Here is a 15,044-nt window from a genome sequence, read left to right on the forward strand (position 1 = left end):
GAGGGCTGGAGAAAGAGGCCAAGGGAACTTGTTGGGGTGATGGAAATGTTCTGGAATTTAACTGTGTTGGTTATACAGTAGCGAATTCATTTCTCAACATGTATCAAGCTTACACTTAAAATGAGTGCTTTTTGTATTTTGCATATAAATATGGCTCAATTTTAAAAAACACATTAGCATACATAATAAATGTTACAGAAGTTCAGAGATAAGAGAGATCATTAGGGCCTGGCAGTTTAGAATGTAGAAATGTCAGGCCTGGCGAAACTCTGTGAAAGGTAGCAGAAGATGGCGGGAGGATCTCACTGGTCTGGGAGTCAGATAATCCAGCTTTGAAGTTGCTTTCTCTCGTCTAAATTTTGTTTTTTGGATTTTAAGGGGCTGAAAGATGTTTCTCTGTTATGCTAAAGGTCAGAGAGTAATTTGGAACTGGATAAAATGAGAATTCATTGTGCATGGTCAGAAGGCAACTTAAAATTTTTTTCTAATAAGTTGCAAACAGACTCTTAGAGGATAGTCAAAGAATGTGTGACACTAAACTGCTTTGAAAAGGTATCAGAGGCTTCTCAGTCTAAGAAAGGCTTCAGAGTAGATCTGAAGACTTCTTTCCTTTTAGCCAGAGAAAAGGCCCAAGATAGTCTAAAAGATTAATGTTAAAGCTAAAAATGTTTGCTGCTGTTTTTATTTCTTTTGCTTTTGCCCAAAATGGTCTGTGAATTTTTTTTTTTGCGGTACGTGGGCCTCTCACTGTTGTGGCCTCTCCTGTTGCGGAGCACAGGCTTCGGACGTGCAGGCTCAGCGGCCATGGTTCACGGGCCTAGCCGCTCCGCGGCATGTGGGATGTGGGATCTTCCCGGACCGGGGCACGAACCCATGTCCCCTGCATCGGCAGGCGGACTCTCAACCACTGCGCCACCAGGGAAGCCCCGTCTGTGACTTTTTAACATAAGTTACAGTTTTAAATTGTTTGATTTTTATTGCATACTTTCCCTTTCTAAAGCATAAGATTGCTCAAATGATCTGTTCTTCATAGGAAAGCCACCCTCCCTCTCTCTCTCATTATAATTTATTTTTTTAACTTTTTACTTTGAGATAATTGAGACTCACATGCAGTTATACAGAAATAATGCAGAAAGATCCTGTACATCTATCACCCAGTTTCCCCCAACATTAACATCTTAGACAACCACAGTATAATATTAGAATTGGAGAATTGACATTGAATACAATCAATCAACCTATTCAGATTTTACCAGTTTTATACACACTCACTTGAGTGAGTGCGTATGTGTGTATTTAATTCTATATGATTTCATTACATGTGTAGATTCATGTGACCACCACCTGTCAAGATACAAAACAGTCCCATCACCACAAAGATCCCTTGTGTTGTTCTTATATAACTGTGCCCACTTCCCTCCTGCTTGCCCTTACCCTTGTATGTAACTCCTGGAAACCATGAGTCAGTTCTTCACTTATATAATTTGGTCATTTAATGTATGTTGCACAAATGAAATCGTATGCAACATGAGAGTATGCAACCACTTGGGATTAACTTTTTCTCCACTCAGCATAATTCCCTGGAGATTCATCCTAGTTGTTGTGTATATCAATAGTTCATTTTTTAAAAAATTGCCCAGTTCTAGTCCATGGGATGGATATATGACAATTTAACTATTCACCCCTTGTAGGACATTTGGATTGTTTCCGATGTTTGGCTACTATGAATAACACTGTTCTGAACACTGATATACAGGTTTTTGTGTAAACATATATTTCCATTTCTCTGGGATCAATGCTGGAGAATAGAATTGCTGTGTTGTATGGGAAGTGCATGTCTAGTTTAAAAAAACCTGCCAGTGTAACAGTATCATCTTACATTCTTACTAGCAATGTTATGAGTCATTCAGTTTCTCTACATCCTTGTCAGCATTTGGTGTTGTCACTTTTTAAAAATTTTAGCCATTCTGACAGGTGTGTACTGACAACGAATTGTGTTTTAATTCACATTTCCCTAATGGAATTGCATTAAGCCTACACATCAATTTGGGGAGAACTGACGTCTTTAGTATGCTGAGTCTTCCAATCTATGAACATGGTATGTCTCTCTGTTTATCTAGGTCATCACTCACTTCGTTCATTAGCATTTGCAATTTTCAGCAAGCAGATAGTGTGCATATATTGTAAAGTTTATACCTACGTATTTTTTTGGGAATGATTGTAAGTGTATTTTAATTTTGATGTTCATGTGTTTATTGCTACTCTATAGAAGTGACATTAATTTTTCTATATTGATCTTAATCCTGCGACCTGGATGAAATAACTTTTTAGGTTCTAGGAGTTTTACTTTTGTAGAATCCTTGGGATTTTCTAGATAGTCATGCAAATAGTCATATTTGCATGCAAATATGAACAGTTGTATTTCTTCATTTCCAATTTTGTATGCCTTTTATTTCATTTTACTGCCTTAATGCAGTGGCTAGAACTTCTAGTACTATGTTGAAAAGAGTGGTGAGACTGAATCCTTGCCTTGTTTCCTATCTTAGGAGGAAAGCATTCTGTCATTCACTGTTAAGAACAACAGGTATAGTTGTTTCTTAGATGCTCTTTATTAACTTGAGATAGTTCTGGTCTATTCCTAACTTGCTGAGAGTTTTAAAATTATGAATGAGTATTGGATTTTGTCAAATGCCTTTTCTGTGTCAGTTGATACAATCATCTGTTTTAGCCTGCTAGTTCCTCCTCATACGTAAGTTGGGGGCTTTTGATGTTGAGGCTTGCTATGAAAATGGACTCTTGGTGGAAAGCTAGGTGTCAGTCATGGCTAGGAAAACGGAGAAGGAGTATTGGAAGAAAATATAAATCAAAGATTGGATTCATAATAGTACAGGAATTTCCTACTATACATTAAAGTTGAGTAAAGTATTGAATTCTTAATAAATGACAGCATAGAAAAGGATACATATATGTCTGAGTTCTGGAGCAAAGGGTATGTATTACCTATTAAGATACAAGAGGCATGACTTTCTGGGATTCACTGTGCCTTAAGTGCAGTAGCTTCATTTCAATAATTAATATGAAGCAATAATATTTCTTCAACTTTACAGGGACCTAAAATCTGTTCATTCTACCTCATTTTCATTGTCTTTAACCTTCACGTCCTCATTTTCCTCCCTACCAGTTTTGATTCCATGGTCTATGTTTAAAATTGCTCCCTTGCCAATACCCTTTATCTCCCTTGCCCCACTCTCCCTCCATGGCTGTTGCCTGACTCTGAATCCTATTAAATCCAGCTCTCCAACTACTCCAGGCCTACACCTACATGGCAGAGAGTAGCTTCAAAAAACTTTAAATTTGTGTCCACTCAGTAATAAGAATGCCCAATAATCTCAATGCCCAACATTTCCATTTTCTATTTTCTATTTACTCACCCTCTCAGATTACTGTAGCATATTTTCACTTATTTCCTGAAAGGTTCAACGCCTTTTTACCCATCTTTACTCAGCTGATGACCTTGCTTCCTGTTTTCACTGAGAAAATAGAAACCATTGAGTGAGAATTTTCACAAGAATCCACCCATTTTCACAATGTTCCTGCTTAACCATCTTCCTACTGGTTCCTACAGATCAATTGTCCTCAAATCAAGGCTCTCCGCTTTACTTCTGGAACCCATCCCCTCCCACCCATTCTAGGACATAACTCCAGTAACTCTTCGCATTCTCTCCTACATTAAGATTTTCTCTCTGACTGCCTCATTCCCATCAGCATGTAAGTATGTTATAATGAACTCCAACTTTCCCCTTGGAAAAAACCCCATCTCTTAATCCTATATCCTCTTCTGGATGATGCTCCAATTCTCTACCATCCTTTACAGAAAACCACTGGAAATATTTGCCTGTACTCACCACTTAACCACTGCTCTCTTCCCATTCACTCTTGAACCCTCTCCGGTTAGGCTTTGCTGCCAGCGCTCTCCTGATCTTGTTCACGTGAAGGTTACTAATGGTCTTCACATTGCCTAATATAATGACCAATTAATTCTTGGACCACATTTTTTTTTTTAATTTAAAAAAAATTTAAAAAGTTTTATTGAAGAATAGTTGATTTACAATGTTGTGTTAATTTCTGCTGTACAGCAAAGTGACTCAGTTATATATATGTGTATTCTTTTTCATATTCTTTTCCGTTCTGGCTTATCACAGGATATTGAACATAGTTCCCTGGGCTATACAGTAGGACCTTGTTGTTTATCCATCCTATATATGATAGTTTGTGTCTGCTAATCCCAAACTCCCAATTCTTCCCTCCCCCACCACCCCTCCCTCTTGGCAACCACAAGTCTGTTCTCTACGTTGGAACACGTAGTTTCGATGATCAGCAATGCAGGCATGAAAATCTGATCTTGCCTTTTCCTAAGTCTTTGCGTTATCAATAAATGTCAATCCCAACCTTCTAGCTTCTCAGATAAAATGTCATAGTGTCAACCTTGAGGTCCCTCACACATACCCCACGTACAGTTCTTTAGGAACACCCATCACTTTTCACCACCTCTGCTGCTACCACCCTGGTCTAAGCCACAATCATCTCTTTCACAACATATTATGTCATGCCTCAGCTCAAAACTTTCTAATGGTTTTCCATCACTCTCAGAATAAAAGCCAAAGTCTTTGCAATAGCCTACAAAACCTTATCCAGTCTTGCTTCCCCATTATCTTTCTGACCCCACCTCTTCTCCCTCTCTCCCTAACTTAACGCTATTCTAGCCACACAGTGCTTCTTGCTTTATCTCAGACACACGAGCCACATTCCTGTCTTTGCTCATACTGTCCCCTCGCCCTCAGTTATCTATATACCTTACTTCCTACAGGTCTTCATTCAAATATAAGGCCTTCCCTGTCATATATAATATTGCAACCTATCTTCCTGGGTCCAGCACTCTCTATATCCCTTCTTTTATCTTTTATTTTACTTAAAAATTTTTGCGTTGTCTGTCTCCCCTATTAGAATGTGAGCTCCATGAGATCAGGACTTTTAGTCAGTCTTGATCACTATGCCAAGAACAGTATCTTGCACATAGCTGTTTCTTAATAAATTTTGCTGAATAAGTAAATGAATAAATACATAAATAAAAAACAAGGCTGATAATCTTGGGACAATTTTCAGAAAAGTAGTCTTGTGATCTAATGCTTGCATTAGTGGCTATGCTGAGGAGAGATCACTGTAAGTCGGGGAACACATCCCAGCCCCTTCCTTGTGGTACCCAGAATATCTCAGGAGAGCTGCAGGGCCAATCCAGGGCCAGAAGAACAGAGTCTCAGGATCGTCATCTTCACAGATATGTGGCTTCCTGAGAGTGGCTTCCCTGGATGAAGTCAAGTAACACCATTCACACCAGCTGTGTGTGAACACTGCATCATGTGAAATGATCGAAAATGTGGTATGCAGTTCAATTTGCAGTACTTCTTGACTTTAGAGATATCGAAGGGAATGAGGATATCAGCAATGGTTTTCATGATGCCACAAATAGTGCTGCCTAGCTGCTTTGTTTTCATCATCATCACCACCACCACCATCACCACCACCACCACCACCACCATCATCGAATCAGAGTGATTATAAGGAGGAAAGCACCGGGCTATCTAATAGCATATTTCCCAAGTTTCTGTGAGGCAGATTCTGGCAAGAAAATGAAAATATCTGCCTCAAAATAACTTGGGGCCATTGTTTTTCAGATGCTTCTGATTGATGAATGTTGCTTGAGATCTTAGTCTCCTTGATTGTTGTTGCCTTCTTTCTACCTCACCTGTCATTACTCAAGAGTGGTGTCTATTTTAATGGTAGTCAAGGTAATTTGAATTTAGATCTTCTAAAGCTTCTTCTCTTTTAACAATTTCCCACATTCCTGACTGGTGCTGTTTAGATAGGCAGACTGTTTCATAGGCCTGACTTAATGCAGGGGAAGACGGTTTAGAAGGTTAAAAAAAAAAAAAAGAGTTACAAAAGGGGTAAGTTTACAGTCCTGATTTCCTTTCTTTTTATGTTTTAAGTGAGAGGTTTGAGTACTTTAGATTATAGGGCAAGAAAAATCGTTGGAGGTCCACTTGTGTTTAATTAGTTTCAAGAACAGTTTTGATCAAGAACAGTTCAGAGAAGAAAGGAGGATAATAGTGATAAAGAAGAAGGGACGTTAAGACCTGCTGGGGGATGAAGGGGGAAGAGAGTGAGTGTGTAGTGATTCTGTTCCGTCTCATCAGATGCTACTTTGTTATGGGGGTGGGCAGGGTGAGGCAAGGGATTTTATGTTTAGAATCGGTTCTTACAGTAGGGTGAATGCTGCTTCCAAAATAAATTAAGGAAGAAAGGGAGGAAGAAAATGAAAGAAAAGAAAAAGGGAAAGGTAGCTGCAGACTCTATTCTCAGAATGTCTTTTGCTGTGTTTAAAATGGGTGCATGGAATATGTGAAGGGAAAAGTGTGGCTAAGCATGCTCCAGGATGCCAGGAGAGCAGATAAAAACCCAAACGGGTTGTGAAAAAATTGGTTGGTTGACATCATATGATTAGTTCATCTTTTTTGCCACCTTCCTGATGGTCTTATTACTCTTTCTCAACCAATCTTCCTTTTCTGGCTGGTGTAACTCTAGAGCTGTGTATTGGAAGTTTAAAAGAGTACCAATGAGGAGGGAGTTTTTTTTAAAAAAACATTTTCTTTTCAAATAATTTCCAACTCTCAGAAAAGTTGCATGAATGGCATGACAAACTCCTGAATATCCTTCTCCCAAATTCAAGTTTTGCCAATTGTTCTAACAATGTCCTTGTAACAAAAAGTCCAATGCAGGACCACACAGTATATTCAATTGTCGTATCTCCCTAGGTTCCTTCAGTCTAGAAGAATTCCTCAGTCTGCTTGACTTTCAAGATCTTGACATTTTTGAAGGTCATTTTGTTGTAGAAGCTAAATTTCTGTTTATTTAATATTTCCTCTTGATTATAACCAGGTTATGATTTTGTTCTGAAATATTAGAGAAGTGATGTTGTTGTATTCTTCTCATTGTATCCTATGAGGTGCCACATGATATTGATTTGTCCCATTACTGGTATGGTTAACTTTGAACACAATTCAGATGGTGTTTGTGAAGTTTCCCCACTGTAAAGTGAATTTTTCTTTTCCTTTGTAATTAATAAACATTTTATAGAAAGATACTTTGAGACTGTAAGCCCCTTCCTCATCTTACTTTCATACTTTGAGACTGTAAGCTCCTTCCTCATCTTACTTTCATACTTTGAGACTGTAAGCTCCTTCCTCATCTTACTTTCACCCACAGTTTTGGCATTCATTGATGTGTCTTGTCTGAATTCCTTCTATATTTATTAGTTGGACTTCTAATCTAAGAAAGAGGTTTCTTTTCTTTCTGTATATCTGCTTACTTATATCAGTGTGCATTCATGGATTCCATTGTATTCAGTGGTTGTAATCCATTACTTTGTTACTTATTTTGATGCTCAAATTGTTCCAGATTTGGTCAGTGGGAGCTCTTTCAAGGTGGCTCCTGTGTTCTTTGGTCATGTGCCCATCGTTCTTTTGAGAACTTATTTATTTTCTGGCACACATGCATGTTGAAAGCTCATCTTATTCTTTCCCTGACCCACCTTCAGAATCTCCAGTGAGCCCTGAAAAGATGCATTTATAAACCAAGACTTGGGCCTTAAGTTTGCTCATTGCTACTTAGGTCCTCTTAGTGGATACACACACATACATACACACAAACACATTTAAATATCTTTATTGATATATCTATATCCATATCTGTAAAACTATATGTTTACAGACACTTTTTCAGTTCTAATTCAATGATCCAAGACCACAGGGTTCATCTGACCTTTTCCCCTTTCCATATTTATACCTTCCTTCTCCAACACTAAAAATCTTGACTTTGTATCTGTTGCCAATCACCTAATTCCACCGGGCTTCTAACCTGCTCAGAAGCCCACCCTGTGTGGGCCCCGATTCCCACTAAACTGCTTTCCTGCCCACTCCAACACCCACTTTGTGTGGGCCTTGACACCCACCGTACTGCTCTCCTGCTGCAAAGAAAGGAAGGCAGCCATTACCATCACTTTTAACTGAACTTTCTGCATTGGCTGGTTATCTTGGCATCACAGAAACACCGTAGTGAATTGGTAGCAGTGTTATTAAAACAGCATATGGATAGTTTACTCAAATTCAATTAAGTATTGTATATACTGCACACATTTTATACTTACATCTGTGTGTACATATTGCTGTACATAGGAATGGGTACACAGAACTACGGTTTACTGCCTTTTATGGGTGATTTAGGGAGTTTTTCAAGGGAAAATTTGACCATAAGTGCTTCCTACCTTATAAACCTACTTCAGAATGTAACTCCTGCATAAAGTATGATTGCCACTGTGTGGCCTAAACTGTCTCAACATGTAGTCAAATTCTCCCTCTGGGAGAACACGTCACTTTGGTCTCCGAAACTGAAGCTGAGAGGATCAGAAGCTGATTCTAGATCTTACTTACTACTTGCTTATTCAGGGAAAATGATATAGTTTTTGTTTGTTAGTTCATTCCTTCTAAAATGTCGAAATGCTTTCAACAAGTGCTCTGACGCCACGTCTCTAGGCCAGAGCTAGGGAAGGGCAGGGTCTTGGCTATAGGACCAACTCCAGTAGGATAGCTCACTGAGGCCATACATAGGAGCCCAAGCTGAAGAGCACCCTCCCTAGGCATGGAGGCCAAAGAGTGCTGGGCAGGGAGGAGAAGAGAAGCCTTAAATCAGAGAGAGAAGTAATAGGGGCCAAGAAGCTGGTGACAAATACTGAATGGAGCATTCGTTCATTCAACATGTACTTATTAAGAACACAATATATTCCAGAGACTTTGCATGCTTTGCAGAGACATAAATGAATATATATGTCTTCTACCCTGAAGAAGCTTTAATTCTAGTAGAAGAGAGTCATGCCAACAGTTGCAATACAGGGTAGCTCAGAAGTCTTGCTACAGTTTTCAGATTTGTGGATTTTGCTAGCTCTTGCTATATTATTTTCCATAAAGTTTATACCAATTTATAATTATAAAGTTGGAAAGTAATTTCTAAATACTACTTTTAAAATCCATTTCATACGATATATTATGTCGAAAGGCACAACTTAAGAAGGATTTAGATAAGAATTTTGACTTTCCTAGGATATTACCTCCCCCCAACCCCACCCTGAGCTGTTAAATAAGTACTGTACCAAGGAAAAGGATAATGGTTTTCTGAGAAAAAGAAAACACAGTGCCCAGTGGCTGTATTTTTCTATATCTTGATGGTCCTGGACTGGATTCCAAAGGATGTGAAAATTATCTTTCAGTTAAAGCACTTCAGTTAAAGCATCTTTCAGTTAAATTGTTATTTTGTTTACTCTTCATTATCTATAATATTTTTGAATGGCTATTGGGTAAATGAAGGGTATTCAGTTTGTTTCAAGTTGTCTGGACTTTACAAAATCAGGTGATAATTTCAGAAGACATTTCTCCCCAGGAGATTATGTGACTGCCAGAAACCTATTCTGAAGATTAGGAAGAAATTATAGATTACTCTTAAGTGGTTATCAATAAATAAGAAATGATGTCTGTGACATTTACCATCTGTAGAATTTGATTCTTTTAAATGGGATTTGGCTCTTTTCCCTTTACTTTTACATATTTTGTTGTATATTAGTGAGCCTTCTCTTATAGTCACTTCTTTGCTGACACACTTTCAGTTCTATAGAGTTTGTGGGCAAAAGGTATTAGAAAAACAAGTAAATCACCATGAGGCGCTATATATTACCTTTGCAAATAATTGGCTGGGCAAGAGCTCTAGACTAATAAATGAGGGCATGTGGATAATTTAGAATGTTTTTCTTTTTAGAACCAATTGCCTGGGAATTGAAAATTTCAAAGTGCTTTTTCATGGTGTTATTGTTTGAATTAATTAAGAAAAATTTCACTTCATTTGGACCTGTTTCTGTCTTCTCAATTTGTCCTCCTGAGGAGGAACTGGAGAATGTGGCAGTTTGGGAAAAATTTAATTAAGTCAGCTCACAATGGAACAGTAGAAGATAAAATTCCTCAGGCCTGATCCTTTTTGGAATTGTAGAAACTGACAGGAGGTGAAGATCTGCAGCCTCCCCCGACCCCCAGGTCTGCAGAACAGAAGCTCCCCTCTCCAGCGGGCAGGGATAGGAAGGCTGGTGAAGTGATGCTGAGGTGGGGACCATAGTTTGTTCTCTTCTTTTAATGCCATTTCAGTTTGCTAATATGTATAACGTGTGTCAGGAGCATTAACATTTTGAGCCTTAGGCAATCAGATCTGAGGGCTCATTCTGTTCAATTTGTAATATGGATTATATTTTATAGTGTTGCTAGGACTTGATTATTTGCACATCCTAGAAGGTATAGCTCCTGCTCTGAACATTTAGAAGTGAACTGCTATAGAACTCTGAACATTAAACAGAGATTTACTATAGGTAAATCTCATAGAAATAAAGAAATGATCCTATAATCATGGTTTTAGAATTATATATTTGGATGACTATCACATCGCAGTTTGATTTGGCTATCATGGCAAGCACTGAAAATGAAGGAGTAACACAGAGAACTATTTGTGTACCTTAGAACACTGCAGCTTAGCCTAGTGACTAATCACACACTTTTATTCAGACCATATGGAAACACAGTATACCTGTCTCATCTATTTATATCTCGCTCCATATCTTTTGAGGTAGATATAGATAAACAAAGACAATACACCCAAATAAGACACGATGATCACAGAAAGTGTTTGTAAACATTAATGTTAACTTGTGGACATATATTGGTTTTAAACACATCCTTTACTTTAAATAGCTTTGATTTTCTGTCTAGAAGACAAAAGAGAACATTAATAGCTATCACTTACTAAGTTTACCTAGTTGAATGTTAGCGCCTCTAAAAATGAGACTAAAAAAAGTAAATATTCATTACTTTTTCACATTGAAAGATTAAAGGAATAAATGATCCTTTGAAACTGAAATTCTCAGAAATGTCAAGAAAATATTTTGCTCAGTCTTACTTTAAGAGGAAGTGAATAGAGATCACAAAAGCCTTTTGACATTAAAGTGAAAGGCTGTTGTTACATAATATAACCCAATTAATTAGGATCTGCTTAATTTGGAATCTGTAACAGAGAAGATATGAAATGTGTTTTGCTGCTTTGTAACTTGTAAAAAACCCATCTATTTAAAATGAATACAATAAAAATGAAGAGAGGCTAAAATTCATCCCTGGAGTTAAAACTGTGTGGCAAATGGAGGTACCACTTACTTAAATATAGTGCAGCCCCTACCTTGCCAACAGTAGCACGAGTGTCCAAGGAATCTTGTGGATGGCACTATACAGCAGTTTATTCAACTTAAACTGAAGGAAGACACACCTTTATTATTAACAAGCTGAAGCTGAAGCTTAAGTGGGAAAATGGTCGCAAGTTTTCGTGGTCCCCAGATTAGAAAGTCCTTTAGCTAGGGTTTTTGGGTTTTTTTGTTTGTTTGTTTGTTATTTTTGGTTAAACTCTAAGAACACTGACTTGTTCAATGGTAGCCATACAAAGGTTAAATGGAAAAAAAAAAAGGTTAAATGGATTATAGATTGAATGTTGTCATTCTAGGGCACCTTTTGCTCCTGTGCCAAATCCACTGGAAACTAAATATGTGTCAGAATATGTCATGGAGAAATTCAAATATCAAAGGGTACAAAAATTAATCATTAAAAAGCATTTCCTGAATTGGAAAACACAACTTATTACTTTTAGAGAAAAAGCATAAGACTTGTTCAAGTTAAAAATGACTAGGGAGTTGAATTCCAAGGTTTTCGCAGCCTTACATACTGATAGCGTTTGGCTGCTTGGTTCTATACTAAGATTTTAGCAAGCCTATAACAACACTGAGAATTTTTGTTGTTGTGCTTCCATCATAGATAACTGATAGCTTATAACATTCAGGTTAGAGGTCAAATCTGAGCTGAGGCCTTATTACACATCCAAGGAAAATTACTCTTTGAATAACACATGGCACAACCTTCTAGTCCTAATAGGGAAGGAAGAGTTCAGATACGGACATTTACACTTTCAAAGTGACCAGACTGTACGTGATTTTCACTTGCTCTGAAATGACGCCATAAATGCAATTTAGAGATTTATTTTTTCATCATACCACAAAAAAACTTAGCAATAAATTCTAACATGTTTAGGTGTTTTAAAGAGGAGAAACTATTCTTTTTTGTTTAGCTATTCAAAAGCTTTTTATAGCATTTCCAATATATGGAGTGTTAGGGAATATATAACACATTTCCTGTGTGTCTCTAATAAAAGAAAGACTTTCGACATACTATACTGACTTTTTCCTTATTTCCTTATAACTGCAGCATCATAATTAAAAAATGAACTGAATAAGGTAACTCAATGCAAATTCAATCTGGTATTAGAAGCAAGCTGCAAACAAGACTAAATCAGATATGTGAGTTTTTTCTAAACAGGATTAAACAGTGTTTCAAATCACCTAGAATCAATTCTCATAGGACACTATTGTAGAAATGATGATACTGAGTTAAGAAAACATTTTTCTTATGGAAAAAATCACAAGTCAGAGCTTGCCACTTATGTTATCCAAGATAAGTTTGGTGATTATCCTGTAAATGAACATCGATTTTTGTGTAGACTCCAATATTTCCAATCTCTGAGAAACAGTTCTGGTGTCTGGAATGGCCAGTTGCAGAATTACGGCAAATATCTTCTAGTGAAGTGGTTGCTTCTCTGAGAAAACAAAGAAATTGCTTCACATCTGAGTTTTACCACACTACTTTCTAAGACCAGCTTTGACACAGTAGAGGAAAAGAAAAAAAAACCCCTAAACTCAAAACCCTATACCGAATATTTATTGTTACTGGCTAACCCACAAGGTGGCACTAAAGAGAAAAGTGACAAAATGAAGGTCACAAGCAACTTCTATACTAAATCAATTCTATTATGAGAATTAAACCTATTTCATGACATGATCATCCAAATTTTAATATGCTAGTAACTCAAAAACATTCATGTTCACATTTGTTGCTTTATTCCTACAGACTGTTTTGGAGTAAAAAAAAAAGTTTCATTTAATCAAGCAGCCGATTATATTTTCCAAAGACTTAGTAGTTTGAATATTTTTGTGTAGTTCTTTTGTGGGGAATTTTTTTTTTTCCAGATTCAGACTTCACAACAATTGTATAGTTATAAATTATGACCATTTAAAAAATGTTTTGTATAGTGCCTAGCACTTAACATAAATGTTAAAAAAGACCGATTTAACACTATAATGTTTATAGTAAAATGATATACTTAGACTTTCAACAAGCATACCTTGTTTTCTTGTGCTTCACAGATACTGCGTTTTATACAAATTGAAGGTTTGTGGCAACCCTGAGTCTATCGGTGCCATGTTTCCAAAAGCATTGGCTTATTTTGTGCCTCTGTGTCACATTTTGCTAATTCTCACAATATTTCAAACTTTTTCATTATTATGATATTTTTATGGTGATCTGTGATCAGTGATATTTGATGTTACTGCTGCAAAAAGATTACGACTCGCTGAAGGCTCAGATGATGGTTAGCAAGTTTTAGCGATAAAATATTTTTAAAGTATGTATTTTTGTAGACATAATGCTATTGCACACTTAATATACTACAGTTGAGTGTAAACATAAGTTTTATATGCACTGGGAAACCAAAAAATTTGTGTGATTTGCTATATTGTGATATTTGCTCTTTTTTGGTAGTCTGGAAGCGAACCTGCAATATCTCTGAGGTATGCCTGTTTTTGTAGTAATAGCATATAAATAATTTTTTAAAACCACCAACAGTAAGGCATTTCAGCCAAAGTCTAATTGTTTGAATTCCAAAAATAATTCCTGGATCCCCAAATACATATTTCACCTAACTTTCGAGGCACCTGGAGAATACTTCCTGGATGTGAATGGGGAAATGTCCTCAAAAAACCATGTACAGAGAAAGAAAAAATGGCATGACATTGGTGTAGCCTTAGTATATAATCCAAAAAGTAAAGAGGCATGGAGGATCCTTAGTTATAGTGCCATGTGGTGGAAAGAACTGGGTCTTCTCTAGCAAACACTTCTGGTTATGAGCAAGAAGGAGGTGTAGATCCCAGAAGAGGCTATTCTTCAGTTCATGATTAAGAGATAATGTTATTCATGCACAGGCCTAAAACTTAAAAGGAAATACTATGATTTGGTTTTTTTTTTTTTCCCTTGGTTTCAAAGTAGGAATTCAATGAGTTGAAAAATAATGTAATTTTAATTTTTACAGTTATTGTGTAATATACATACTATATAGCTTGTGAAATATTTTCTAACAGAAGATGTACTTCTTACTCAGAAATGAGTGTATCTTTGACTAGAATACTGACTCATTAAAACTATGTATTACATATTTTATAATATTAAAAATAAAAAATACTGTAGGTCAAGATCAGCTTTCAAAAACTCATGTACAGGTACATGACCTCAAGATTAGTGACGCTTCATTATCTAAAAGAGAAAAACTTCACCCTATTTATCTTTATTTCTTTATCAACCCATTTACAATGATCATTTGCCACTCAAATTTTAAAAAACTATCGTAATTACCTCATTTAATGAATTAATTTTATTTTATTTTTTATTTCATTCTTAAATTGAGATTTAATTGACACATAACATTGTATGTTTAAGGTGTACAATGTGTTGATGTGATACATTTATATATCGTAATATGATTACCACTGTAGCATTAGCTAACACCTCTGTCACGTCACATAATTATCATTTCATCTTGTTGTGAGAACATTTAAGATCTAGTCTCTTAGCACGTTTGTGGTATATAATACACTATGTAATTACCTCACTTAAAGAGCTATACACATTTATATATCAAACAAATGTCTATTTGTGTATGTTTAGTAATGCAGGTTTTAAGAGGTAATATGT

This window comes from Monodon monoceros, unplaced genomic scaffold (genome assembly GCF_005190385.1).
Source record: "Monodon monoceros isolate NGI ecotype Baffin Bay Population unplaced genomic scaffold, NGI_Narwhal_1 Super_Scaffold_6, whole genome shotgun sequence".
NCBI classification, from domain to species: Eukaryota; Metazoa; Chordata; class Mammalia; order Artiodactyla; family Monodontidae; genus Monodon; species Monodon monoceros.